The sequence below is a fragment of the Trachemys scripta genome, chromosome 1 (genome assembly GCF_013100865.1).
Source record: "Trachemys scripta elegans isolate TJP31775 chromosome 1, CAS_Tse_1.0, whole genome shotgun sequence".
Classification (NCBI taxonomy): Eukaryota; Metazoa; Chordata; order Testudines; family Emydidae; genus Trachemys; species Trachemys scripta.
The window spans coordinates 67504369-67516903 of record NC_048298.1 but is presented as its reverse complement, the minus strand read 5'-3'; the positions used below and the strand labels follow the sequence as shown (position 1 = coordinate 67516903).

The following is a 12535-nucleotide window of genomic DNA, read 5'->3' as shown; positions in this document are numbered from 1 at the left end:
ACTGCACACCTATGCTTCTTTCATTTGATAAACCTGGTCACAGAAAATGGCTGTAAGTTGATTCCACCAGAAGCGGACACAGAAGCACCACATCATTACAGATTCCAAAAATGCCTCTTTGCAATAATGCTGTCATAAATTGCTTGAAAAAGGGGGAGACTGCAGGTTCAGAGAAGCAGTCCCCTTCCCTTCAGCTAGCTACGCTGTGTGCATTTTTATTTTCAGTTTACACTGATGGTGGGAATATGCGTTCATTGGGATTTCAAACAGCTGGATTCTGGGTTTGAATGCAGGCTCACAAAGTTCAATCCAGAGGTATTTGTAGTTTATATAAACAGAATAAATAAATAAATAAAGTAAATATACTTTGAAGCGGGCCCTAAAGTTTTCGAGCCTTTCTCTATATAAAGTACTCTTTTGTTGCCATCTGATTTCCCGATGGCACTATATTAGCTAATGAAATGCCAAGCAGGCTTCAACATGGCAGTGTTTGAGTTCTGGTAAGGAACCAATAGCTGCACTTTTCTCTACAGGACTCTGTATGCAGCTTTGGAAAGAGCCTGAGGCATTGGACTCGAAACAGTGTCAGTTCAGAGTGTTTGTGAGCAGGAAAGAGAAACAGATGCACCCACAGAGTGATATCACCCAGAAAGCACCCAAATGAATAATCAGTGTTAAAAAGTTAAGGGGAAAATCATATTTAAGCTGTTTCCCCGACCACATGTAATTAGTTCTTGCCTTTCGTCATTCATTACAATCTTTAGCTTCCTGTATTTGAGTACATAATGTTATCATCTCTTTCCAGAAACGGTTTAGACAAATTCTTCTTGGAAATCCTTCCCACGCATGTATATTTTGGTGTCCTTTATTTCCCAGGCAGTCAGTCAGACCTTACTGACAGCAACAGAATGTTGTAGTTAGAGATGGCTCGTTCAGCGTCCCTCCACCCATCCGTTCCATACTGCCATGGGAGGAGACTATCTAACGTGGTGTGTTGCGATTTTGAAAGATCAGAAAATGGTTTCGAAATCACAGCGTAAATGTGCATCTTAAACAAAAATGCACTTTTAAAAGAATTGAAACCAAAATGAAAACTCAAAAGATTTCTCAAGTCCCAGCAGTCCTCTGTTGACAAGCTGAAGCAGAAGCATTCCTAAAGCCACTCTGCTTATAGGTTGTTTTTAAAATTTTTATAAACAATAGATCACAATCAAAGGCCCCGATTCTGCAATCAGATCCATGTGGATGGCTGCTTCTACTAATGCGAAGACCCACAGATGTCAATGGGGCTCATTCCACATGATCTGACTACAAGAACAGGGAATGAATGGTGGGTCTGACAGAGAAGTAGTTTTCATTACTCTTCTAGTGGGACATACCTCAGGTTCACTGATCCATGTTTCATGTTAAAATGATTGATAACTATCTCCTTCAATTAAGGGGTATTACTTTTAAAAATGCTTTATTGTTGATTTTTTTCCATCTCTATTTCATTCTTTATAGTGATGGTGAATGGGACCTGATTCTCCACTGCCTTGTGCCTTGTGTAGTTGTATACTCCTGCATGGTGAGGGCAAATGGGTGTAAAATACCACCACATCGGAACAGTGAGAGACAGATGTTTCTGCAGAGGACAGGCTGTGAATAGGGGACTCTAGACAGGGACACCTCCCATGAGGTGCTGCTCCTGCATCATCCACTGGTCTAACTCAGGACCTGCTGCTTCCACTGAAGATTCCTTTTCACGGTGAGTCCTTTTCATGTTAGCATCACCAGGTAAGAATGGAGAGCAGCACTCCCCCAAGCCCTTCTACACTGAGCAGAGAATGAGGAGCTGTGCTGCCCAGAATTCCTACTTTAGCCAATGGTACTATGTCCACCTGTAAGTGGATCATTCACACCACTCCTCCCGCGAATTCCCCTTCACATATTGACCACAGTAATGAATAGAATCTGCTTTTGATATTCCAATAGCGTCAGTTCTTCCCTGAGCAGTGCTAAATGAGTCACCAGGAGAAAAGAGAGCGAGTTGCTCTGTGCCTGAACCAGAAGCACTGAGCGTGTGGGCACTCCAGAACACAGGGATTTATTGTCTCCGATAAAATGCAAGTTTTACCTGCTCCATTGTTCTGCTTGTCTGAGGCTGGCATGTAGCAGTCTGAGGCATGAAGAAGTTTAGCTATTAGTTCAGTTGTTGTGAGGTTTAATCCAAAAGCCAAGAGATATTTTGTGGTGAAGATTTCTTTTTTTTTTTTTTTTAAATCTTTCTTTTTTCAAGCCTTGGCTGGGTGCCCCCTTTCTTCCCTCCCCCCTGAGTGTAGATTTGCTAGAGAACTTTAGCTGGGTGGTGATAATGAACAATGGTGTTGCATGAGCAAAACACCCCGACTAGCAGGAGTGGTGGAGATATTACATTGCCAAAGAGGCAGGGCTTTAGCCATTAGCTTAGTAATCACATGGCCTTGGATGTTTTGGCTCCAAGCATCAGCAGAAGCTCTCGTTAAAAGGTAGCTCTGTAGTGTAATCTTAATTATGGTTCATCCACAGTCATCTACCCAGAGTCCTCCTAACTAGGTCATTCATATAGCCTGTCCTACAGAGATTACAGCTGAATGGTAAATTAACCATATTACAGAATGATTTTACACCCTGTGTCTGGACCCATTGTAGGTACCACATGAATACCTAAAATAGATTACAAGAGCAAAACACATAACCCAAATGGGTCCATGCAAATAGGCAGACTGCAGTGACTCCTGCTTCGTAAGAAAAGCATTATTCTCCCAGGAGAAAAAAATGTTTTGTTTTGTTTAATTCACTGAATTAAGATAAACCAAAGGGGAAGTGGAGACTAGTCGGCTGATGTTGCAGATATGGGCTGGGAAGAGTCTTTGACCTTGTTCTGTGGTAGAATATTTCACTGTAGAAAGGAACAGCTTCTTGGCTGAGCAGCTGCCGTCCGGAGGTGTTTTTATTGGCCAACAAGTCTGAAAGGAATGAGGCATGCCTGGAGAAAGTAGAGCTTTGCCAGCTTTAATCCCTGCTTTTTTATTAGATCTAAACCTGAACCAACTGAGTTTCAAATGTTCAGTAAAAAGTCCCACTGGTCTAATTTGCTCAGCAGGTTCTAGCTCCATCCTTATAGTCTCCCTAGGCGTGTCAGTTTCAAATGCCAAGGTGTACAAGAATAAACAGAAGCAAGCATAGCTTGTTCTTATTATTTCTGTTTCCTGTATGTTTCCAGTTTCCTTGGGTGGCAGCACTTAGGAAAAAACGCAGTCTTGGGATGTTCTTATTTTCAGCTCTACAGTTAAGCTAACTAGCTAACATTTTAGGACATAAAGTTGATTAAAAATAGACACTGCAGGGCTAGAGAAATACAGCTGCTCAACACAGCTTCCAGAGATGAACCAGGAGACCCAGGCACACACTCTGACCTAAAGAACTCTAATGACAAGGTTTATTTTATGCTGAAATACACTTGATGATATATATGGCCAGACAGTCAAATATATTGTCTGACTTCAAGATATCTGTGGGTTGTGTTGGATGCAGGGTCTGATCCTCTGAGGTGCTGAGCACCCTCAATCCCACTGAAGTCAATGGGAGTTCAAGGCACTCAGTACCTCACAGAATTGGGCCCTTAGTGAAGGTCAGTATCAATTTCTCTTTCTAGCCTAAACGTTAAGCTATGTAACTGCTGTATGAGAGGGTATATGACCCATGTGGGTAGGTGACTGTGGCTGTCCAGATAAAGCCAAAGCCTCCCTCTCCAAACCATCTTTCTTGTCAGGAGGACTGTAGGATTTGGAACCAACCAGGCAAGGGATTAAGTGTAAGTGCAGCTGAGACTTGTTGACCTAGAAGCTCTAGCTTATACATATCAGAGGTGGAAAAGGAGAGGCATTACCCAGTAGGGGAGAGGCTGGATTTAATTTAGGGAGTTTTGTTTGGATTTCAAAGCAGTGAGGCTGGCTTCTGTTGGATCTGTCCCAGAAAGGGGAGGCTTTTTATTTGGATCTTATTAATAATCTGAAAAAGGGGATAAGCTAGAGCCTTTGTTTCTCTTTGGGGAGTGGGGTAATTGCCCCATCAGGGAGAAAGAGCCCAACCTGTGATATTCAGCATAATTGAGGTTACACTGATTGGCTGAAAACCCCTGATTCCATCTCTGTTATGTTCTCCAAAGGCATCAATACCGTGGATCTCCCACAAGTCCCTTCCAAAAGCTGTGGTGGTGGTGGTGGTGGTGGTGAGTGACTTCTCATTTCTTAAAACAAAATCTAGAAGATGTGATGCTATGAACTTTTTGGAAAGAGTCTGTTGCTCTCTAACATGGAAGCACTATACCTGCTACACTTTGAGTCTATTTGAAATTGCCAGTTTGTCCTGCTTGGGTGAATCTGGTGGCAGGTGAAGGAGGCCCTTAACATACTTTAAGGTGAGTTCCTAATTCCTCATTTTGTATCCTTATCAGAATAAGCAATAACATTGCCTCCCAGTCTTTCATCACAAGGAATGTCTCTCTTATGAGAGCTTTGTCCTCTAACACATTTTATGAAAAGTACATTACATTCCCTTAAAGAACAAGCTTGGTGTGGTACTAGAAGTAATAGCATGCACAATTTGGGAGGCAGCCTGGCCCAGCTGCTGTTATAAAAGGTAACTTGCTCCCAATGGTTCCTCTTTATATAATAATTTTAATTTCTAAGTTACGCAATTCCCTGTATTCTGATTAGCCGATGGGTTATAATTGCAGTTGTTTCTTAAGCAGACAGTGTGCAAATTGCTGCCATCTGTGTGAGAAACAGCCAATAATGCATCGATTTGCATGGTTATTTTACAATAACCTTAATATGCAAATTGTACTGCTCCAATTGGGTACTGAACATCCCTGTGTTCTAACTGGCTACTGCCCAGCAATATCTCAACAATAAATATGACTGCCTCAATGTGTCATCCCTCCTTTGTTGTTTCATCTAAATCCATATTTTAAGTAACAATTGTAATAAAGCAGGAGTGATGGTTCTTCTGCCTGGGTCAAGCAGTTGCAAAAGGTGGGTGAGCCTGTATGGTCTAGTGAGAAGATAGGGTTTGATGGTGACATTAAAAGGGAGCTAGAAGATGAGTGAGCTGCATTCAGGCATACACAGGAGCAAGCCAAGATACTGCTACGTTCAGGCTGCGTCCCTTCCTCCAAATCTACTGTGCTCTCTCATCAAGCATTCCCTAAAAGAAGATAACTCTAAGTTCCTATAGATAATCATACAATAGTATCTGTTACTGGGAAGCTATCTAGTGTAACTAGAGGCTGATCTAGCTATCAGCAAGCTAGGCAGATGCCTAGGGTGGCAGATTTCTGGGCAGCTGCCTAGAGCAACAGATTTGGCCTTGCTGCTCCTCTGTCATGATGGAAGGGTGGTTGGACCAAACGTGAGTGGTAATGCAATCCTGTGTGCCAGGTTGTAATGCTAATCACTCAGATTTGGCCTGGCCGCACCCCATCATGAGGGGGGTGGGGTGGGCATCTGGGCCAAATTTCAATGGCATGGGCGGGGCGGGGTAGGGAGCCTGAAGCAGTGCCTAGGGCAGCAGCTTGCCTTGAGCAGGCTCTGAATGGAACAATGCAGTCAGGAGTCATGCTTTTAGTGGATATTTAAATGGGTAAGTTTGAGGGCAATAGTGAACCACAGCAGTGGCATTATTAGCCAAACAGAAGGCACGAGTAAAGGAGTGGAGAATACAGTTTTGTATCACAACCCAAGACTGCTCACTGTCAATATGGTGGTAACTGTGTCATGGCCACAAGCTCTATGACTGAAGGAAAGGGGGTTTATTTAATCTTAGATGTGATGACTACCTCATAAACAGGAAAACCCCTCAAGTTATCACCAAGGTGTACATTTTATTTTCTTGAGAGAGAGCCACAGTTCTGATACTCTGGCTCGTGTTCAGTATTTGGGCCCACGGCTGGTATTTTAATCTGCATTCCTTTTGAAATTTAGTCTGAACAAGGTGGTTTTCTGGAGTAATGGTCGCAGGACTGGGCCTCAAACTTGGACTCTTTTATATTCACTTCCATTGTTTGTTCTATTTTTGAGTAATATGCCTTTCTGGTTAATGGCTTTTGCTATTTACTGACACTCATCTAATATTAACTTCTTGTACTGGTAAATCCTATCAGTGGTGGAAGTAGCGTAACTTTATTATTATTTTTCATTTTATTTTAGGCTGGGTGGGGGAGGAACAGGATTTGTGGGGTGTGTGCTAGGCTGTGCTCAACAGGGGCAATTTGTACACCACCATGCAGTAGCAGTTTGTTGGCAGCCCTGGGGACTGACAGGGCAGGTGGAACCTGTGGCACCACTGGCCTTTCCATCATCCGAACACAATTGAAGGCAGACTGGATGTTTGGTGATCCCTGAGTTGGTAGTAAGTTCCATAGAACAGTTTGACTACAGATCTATGGTCTGGGAGGAATGATTCACAGTACACAACCTGGCTGCTTGGATTGTGTGCTAAAGGCAAGATCTGGGTCAGGCTCACAATCTTTCTACATCTTTCTTATGGTTAATATCTAGTACTGCTCAGGGGCTTTCAATCATTCTGTTGTTACTGGTCATATTTTTAAACTCTTACATTTAATTCCTGTGTCCACACTGTATGAACTTCAGATACCAGGACTCTGACATTAAACTGTGCATCTAAACAGTGCAGTAACCAGTTCTTGGTTTTGCTTTTTCACGCAGGTTAAAGGCAAGAGTTTTAATTAGTATTAAGCAGGAATTGGAGCCACTCAGTCATAACAACCATATTATTTATTTCAGCAGTTATTTTGAACCAAGTGGCATGCCATTCAATGTTCTATTTATTATAGGAACATAGATGTGTAAATATTTATTAAATTCACCAAAAAGAAAAGCAAGAGATAAAAACTTGGCGGTGATATAACTAGTGTAAATGTTTTGTTGGAGTGAGTGCATTCTTATATCCTGGAGGTCAATTGCTATTAGCAACAGGATCTGATGAATAAAACACTGACATCTTAGAATGGCAATCTAAGAATAGATCCTCCCATTTGGTATAACCTGTTGCCAAACCAAGGGGTACCAAGCAATCTAGGGATAGAGCTGATATTGCAATACTCATGCAGAAGTACTTGTATGTATGTCTGGCACCATTGCCACAGAAGGGAATACTGTGCTGAATATGTAAAATGAAGGATATAAATTTATTCTTTTCCAGGAAGTAACTCTTGGAAGTGACATCAGATCAATTTTATGCTTTTGTTATCAGTAGATACACTAATAACCACTCCTTCATCTCTTCTTTTGTCTGGTATATCTGCAGTAACTTTTTCATCTGAAGATCTCGAAGCACTTTATAAACACTAATTGCACTTCACAATGCTCATATGAGGCAAGTTTTATTTTTACCACTTTAGAATTGGATAAACTGAGGAACAAATGCTGTCACTGGGCCAAAAATCACACAATGAGTCAGTGGAAGATCTGGGAGCAGAACTTGACTCTTGGATGCCGTTCGTCTGCAATAACCATTAGACTACACAGCTTCCTTTCATGACCTGCTTCCTTTATCTTTTGTTCAGACACCTATTTGATCACCTTTGCTTATTTAAATGAAACTGTCATCGTTACTTAACATGCTGACTCATCTTTAACAACGATGAAATGTTGGAACATACAGGAGGGTAATTTGCATAAACCTGAGGAAAGATTATAAGGTCAGTCTAGCAATCTAGCTTATTTTAAAAGTGAACCAGGCTAATGTAAGGAAAATAGCTGCCTCTGAACTATGAAATAACAATTGTGATTTGATAATTAAGCCTTGCACAACAGCCTGTTTTACAGATGTATAAAGTGAGAAACAGAGGTCACAGACTTGACCAAAGTAACACAAACAGTCAATGGTGAAGATGGGAACAACATAGAAATACTAACTCCAACCCCCTTTTGTCTAACAACTTCTAGATGACAGACCTTCCTTTGTAGTGACTGGTGTTTGGGGCGGGGGGGGGGGGGGGGGGGAATGCAAACCAGCTGCATTTACATTTGCCAAGCTGTAGCCAAGTCTTGAGAATTAGCTGCTTCTGGATGCTTGCATCTCGATGCTACTTCACCATCTCATGCCAAGTGTGGGAGAGGCTAGCCACTTCTCCATGACTAATTCAGAAGAGCCTTATGGTCTGGGCTTACTGCTTGGAGTGCATGGAGAAGAAAGAGATCAACTGCAAAATCTGAACCACCAAGAGAACTACTGTGGGCCTGCCCACTCCCAGTGTTTATTGGTTACATCTTAAGAGGATCAGAAGTGCTCACATGTATTGGAAAAAGCTTTACTACTATATAGTAGTTGTGAAACACCCTACAATGGCAGTTAATAACTCTTCTTTCACTAGTTCTCCAGAGTTAGTTGTGTGTGTTTGTAAATATATAAATAGCAGCAGCATTTTGCTGCTGCTGTTTATATAAGTTCTGAGTCTCCTGCCTGACAACCACATTTCTTCATATTCTTTTGTCATTACTGGAGGGAAAAAAATCAATTACAAGATATGGACCTAAAAATTAATTTGAAACGACAGTATGACTCTAATGCCGTGTGGCTCTGTCCACCTCTAGTGGCTAGATCACACACTCCTGTTTAAGAGCTGGTTACTGGGCCTGGGCCTTTAGTTTGGGTAGTGGAAGCTCCTGTTTTTAGGTCCAGCAATCGTAGGTTTAGTCCCCTTGGACAGTGACCCATATGAGGCATCATTACAACAGTAATTACTTTTTGTAATCTGCTCTGTTTAAAGATCAGGTACAGCACTGTCAGTAGCAGGGTACCTCAACCATGACCTGGATGTGACCTTTCCTGGAGGGAAGGATATTTCATTTCATTGCCCACTCATTCATTGTCTTCTCTGCTGAGTGTTTGGAATTGTAACCACAAGAGTGCATTCACTTATACAGGAAAATGTTGTCTGAGCTATATGGTTTATCTGACGTAATCTATTCCTGTGAGAGATCACTAACACCCTTTATGATTGCTTTCTCAGTCCAGCTGAAATAATTTAATCCAGGGCCATCAACAACAAATCCTGAAACTGTGCTCCTAGGCTCATTAACTCTTAGGTTTCTGTGGACTTTCCACTTTGTAAGTCAGATGAATGCATTAGGCATCTTCAGTCAGAAAGTTAACACTCAGGGTGAAATCCTGGCCCCGCTGATGTAAATGGGAGTTTTACCCTTGACTTTCCTGGGACCAGGATTTTGTCCCTGAGGCACCATCTTATGGGCTTAATTCTGTTTGTACCCAGGCTTTAGAGCACTCTCTCCATCAATTTCAGTGACAGAAGCATAAGTGGGATGTTAGCCAGCTACTCCATCAGTGTATTGTTAAGGTAAACGTCACTGCTCATAGAGAAGTGACTTGAACTAGTTCTTAAGTTACCCTGATATTTTTCCTTTTCTTCATTACTATTCTGTCAAACTGATAGAGCAGGTGAGGGGGGGAAAAAAGGCAAGAGAAAAGCAGATGGACGGTTTCTTTCTGGGAATAGAGTGTCAGTCTAATCAGTGGCCTAAAGTGAACTTCTTATTTCACTTCCTTGCTGATTGTAGCCCACATCACAAAATCCCAGCAGAGAAAGGTTTCCAGGAGTTCTGTTTGGGAAAGACCATCACTGGCACACAGACTGACTCTAATTTCTCTGCTTAAGAAATAGGCTGCCAATAGCAACACAGTTTAAAAAGCCAGAGAATCCAAAAGATGGGATGCTTCATAAAGGCAGAAAACAGTGCTGCTTGCTTGTGCCATTGCCCAGCTGCCATTTTCTAGGATGCGTTGCCTTAAGGAAATCTGTCTTTGTACGTTCCTTTAGTTCTTTCAGACACTACTCAAGAGAAAATATAGGCAACAGCTAGTTTCAATTTAGTAACAGTCAGAAAATCTTGTCCTAGGATGTGACAAAGAAATCAAATTACATACATATGTGTGAGTCCTATGCTAGTAACACTTACAGTGGCGTTAAAGGAAAAACTATTCTTTACTTCCGTGATCACTGGGTTTTGTCGCACAATCCAGTGTTGATAGCATACCATTGACTTTCATTTCTGACTATCACAGGCTCACTGGGTAACTTTGCACATGTAACTAAAAGCCTCATCCAAGGCCATTGAAGTCAGGGATTGTTGGACATCAATAGTACCAGATTTGACCCAGTTGGTCTTTCTATTGACATTAGTGGGTTCTGGACTGGGCCTATAATCTCTGAGTTTATCCCCATTTCACAGATGAGGATAACACCTGCCTCTAATGTGCTGCACAGCTACATTAATGTTTCATAAAGAAGCTTGATTATAAGTGGGGGGGGGGGGAAGTGTTTTTTTTTAAATTTATTTTAAAGTAACTAAAAGTGAGGCCCAGCCCTCCCATGAATCCCAGAAAGTGTTAATTATTTTAAAAAAAACAACGGCGGTGACGGTGATAGCTACACACTTCTTGTCCCTTCTTTCCCCCTCCCTCTCCCTGTCTCCTCATGGATCATGCCATTTCCATTCAAGAGGGGTTGGGGTTGAGATAATGTTTTTAAATAGATTATGGCCAGCTTATCTCTTTAATTACAAAAAGCAAACATGTATAAACAGGTAAAATGAAATGCCCCCCATTAATAGTGACTAGTCAGTTGGATTCTTCATCCCACCTCAGGACATACCCTGTTTCTTTCCTGTACTCTGAATATATAAAAATCTTCATCTCTTTGAAGATAAAGTACCAAACGTTGCCCTGATGTAAGTAGGCATTACTCCTCTGAAGCAAATTTACACCTGAATCAGACCCAAAGCTGAAACTGAAACCAGGTGCACAAATCAAACGTGAATGTCGTTTTTATTCAAAGGGGAATGTGCTACAGAAAACAGTGACAGCAATCAAATGAAGCCAACACCACCTGCAATTTACATACAGTTCATTGCCTGAAGGACACTTATCTATTTATATAGTCATATTCTTTATTTAATCTCCTGGGGAAAATATAATCCAAATAAATTTAAAATCTATGGGTCAAATCCTATGACGTGCTGAGTATCTCAAACTCCCATTGACTTCAAAAGGAGAAGCATGGTTCAGGATTTGGTCCTATATGTTTAGGGTTTTGACTGAATAAATGTTTTTCTTCTGTGTAGTAGCAAAACTAGCCCCATGTACTCTTCCCCCCTCCTCTAAATAAATAAGCACAATAAAATAATTATTTTTCCTATAAAGTGATTTTTGAAAAAACTACGTTATGGCTGCAGTTTCTAGCAATCTCTGTTTGTTGTATGTTAAAGGGTAAGTGCTAGTTACTGGGCCTGATCCTCAGCTAGCCTAAATCCATAGTTCAGTTTATCTATTGACGCTACCCTGATTTACGCTATCTGGGAATCTGGCCCAATTGACTCTGTTTATGAAGCCACTTAAGTGTCTCTTAATATTTTATGTTACATGTTACTTATTTAGATATCAGTTGCGAATGGATCTGACACATACACTGGATGGTTAATGTAAGCAGTTAGTCGGTGGTGCAGAAAATCAAACAAATTGTAGCACACTGAATTATTCATGTAATTTGTGTGCCGACACTGAGTTAATTACCATCTTTTGTAAAAGCCATCGCTGAGTCAGTCTGAAGTGCAGTCTAATGAAAACAGACAGAAATGGATTTTTTCTGAAAATATAAGTGAAAAGCTGTGAATATATGCTGATTTCTGATAGGATGTGTGAATGCTTTTCTTTTACGTAAAAGCTGAATCCTGCCCTGCATACCAATTGCAGCTAACCAGTTGTGGTGTCAGTGTAGATGAAAGCAGTGCCTTGAAGCACAAGCCACCATCTGCTTCCATTGGCGTTGACATGATCAGCTGTCCCTCCAACAGAATAGACACCAGCCTCAAAACTTTAAAGGCAAACATATGGTTTTGGAAACATTTCAAAAGCATATAACGTTGTCTTGGGGAAAGGACAAATGTGGTTGGCATGAATATTTAAACCAGTGTGTGTGGTTTTAAATGTATGCATTAAAATGAGCCATTTGGTTCATTTAACACACTGAGCATCTGGGAATGAAAACTACAACTTCAGTATTTTTTTTAAAAAAAGCTATAGGATTCATTCAACTCCCTTTCTCTGTTTAGATACAGTTATAATATTGACCAACAAGCACTGCAGATAGACACACTCAGATTCAAATACTTCCTTTATAAGATCATTTCGTCTCAGGGGTGCTGGAACAATTTGTACAGTGGGGGTGCTGAGAACCACTGAGCCAAACTGTAAACCCTGTATATGATGGAAACCACTTCAAGTCAGGGGGTGTTGCCGCACCCTCAGCACCCCTAGTTCCAGCACCTCTGTTTCGTCTGTACAGTACAGCTCTATGCACATCTGTATATTTGTGCAAATGGAGATAGGATCATTAAATAAAAGAGGTGATTGGGACAGATGGGAGAAGAATTGGAAATTTCCATATGGAAATTTGATTCCTTCAGCAAAAAGG

At 41.2% G+C, this 12535-nt stretch overlaps 1 long non-coding RNA gene across 1 annotated transcript in view; it reads left to right on the top strand.

Annotated features, from left to right (window-relative positions):
* The first annotated feature begins 1508 nt into the window (after positions 1 to 1508).
* LOC117868854 overlaps positions 1509 to 12535 on the top strand; it is a 44340-nt gene continuing 33313 nt past the window's right edge. Inside the window, exons 1-2 of the long non-coding RNA XR_004643726.1 lie at positions 1509 to 1747; positions 4190 to 4441. This is a non-coding gene — a long non-coding RNA (uncharacterized LOC117868854). The remainder of the gene's footprint in view (positions 1748 to 4189; positions 4442 to 12535) is intronic.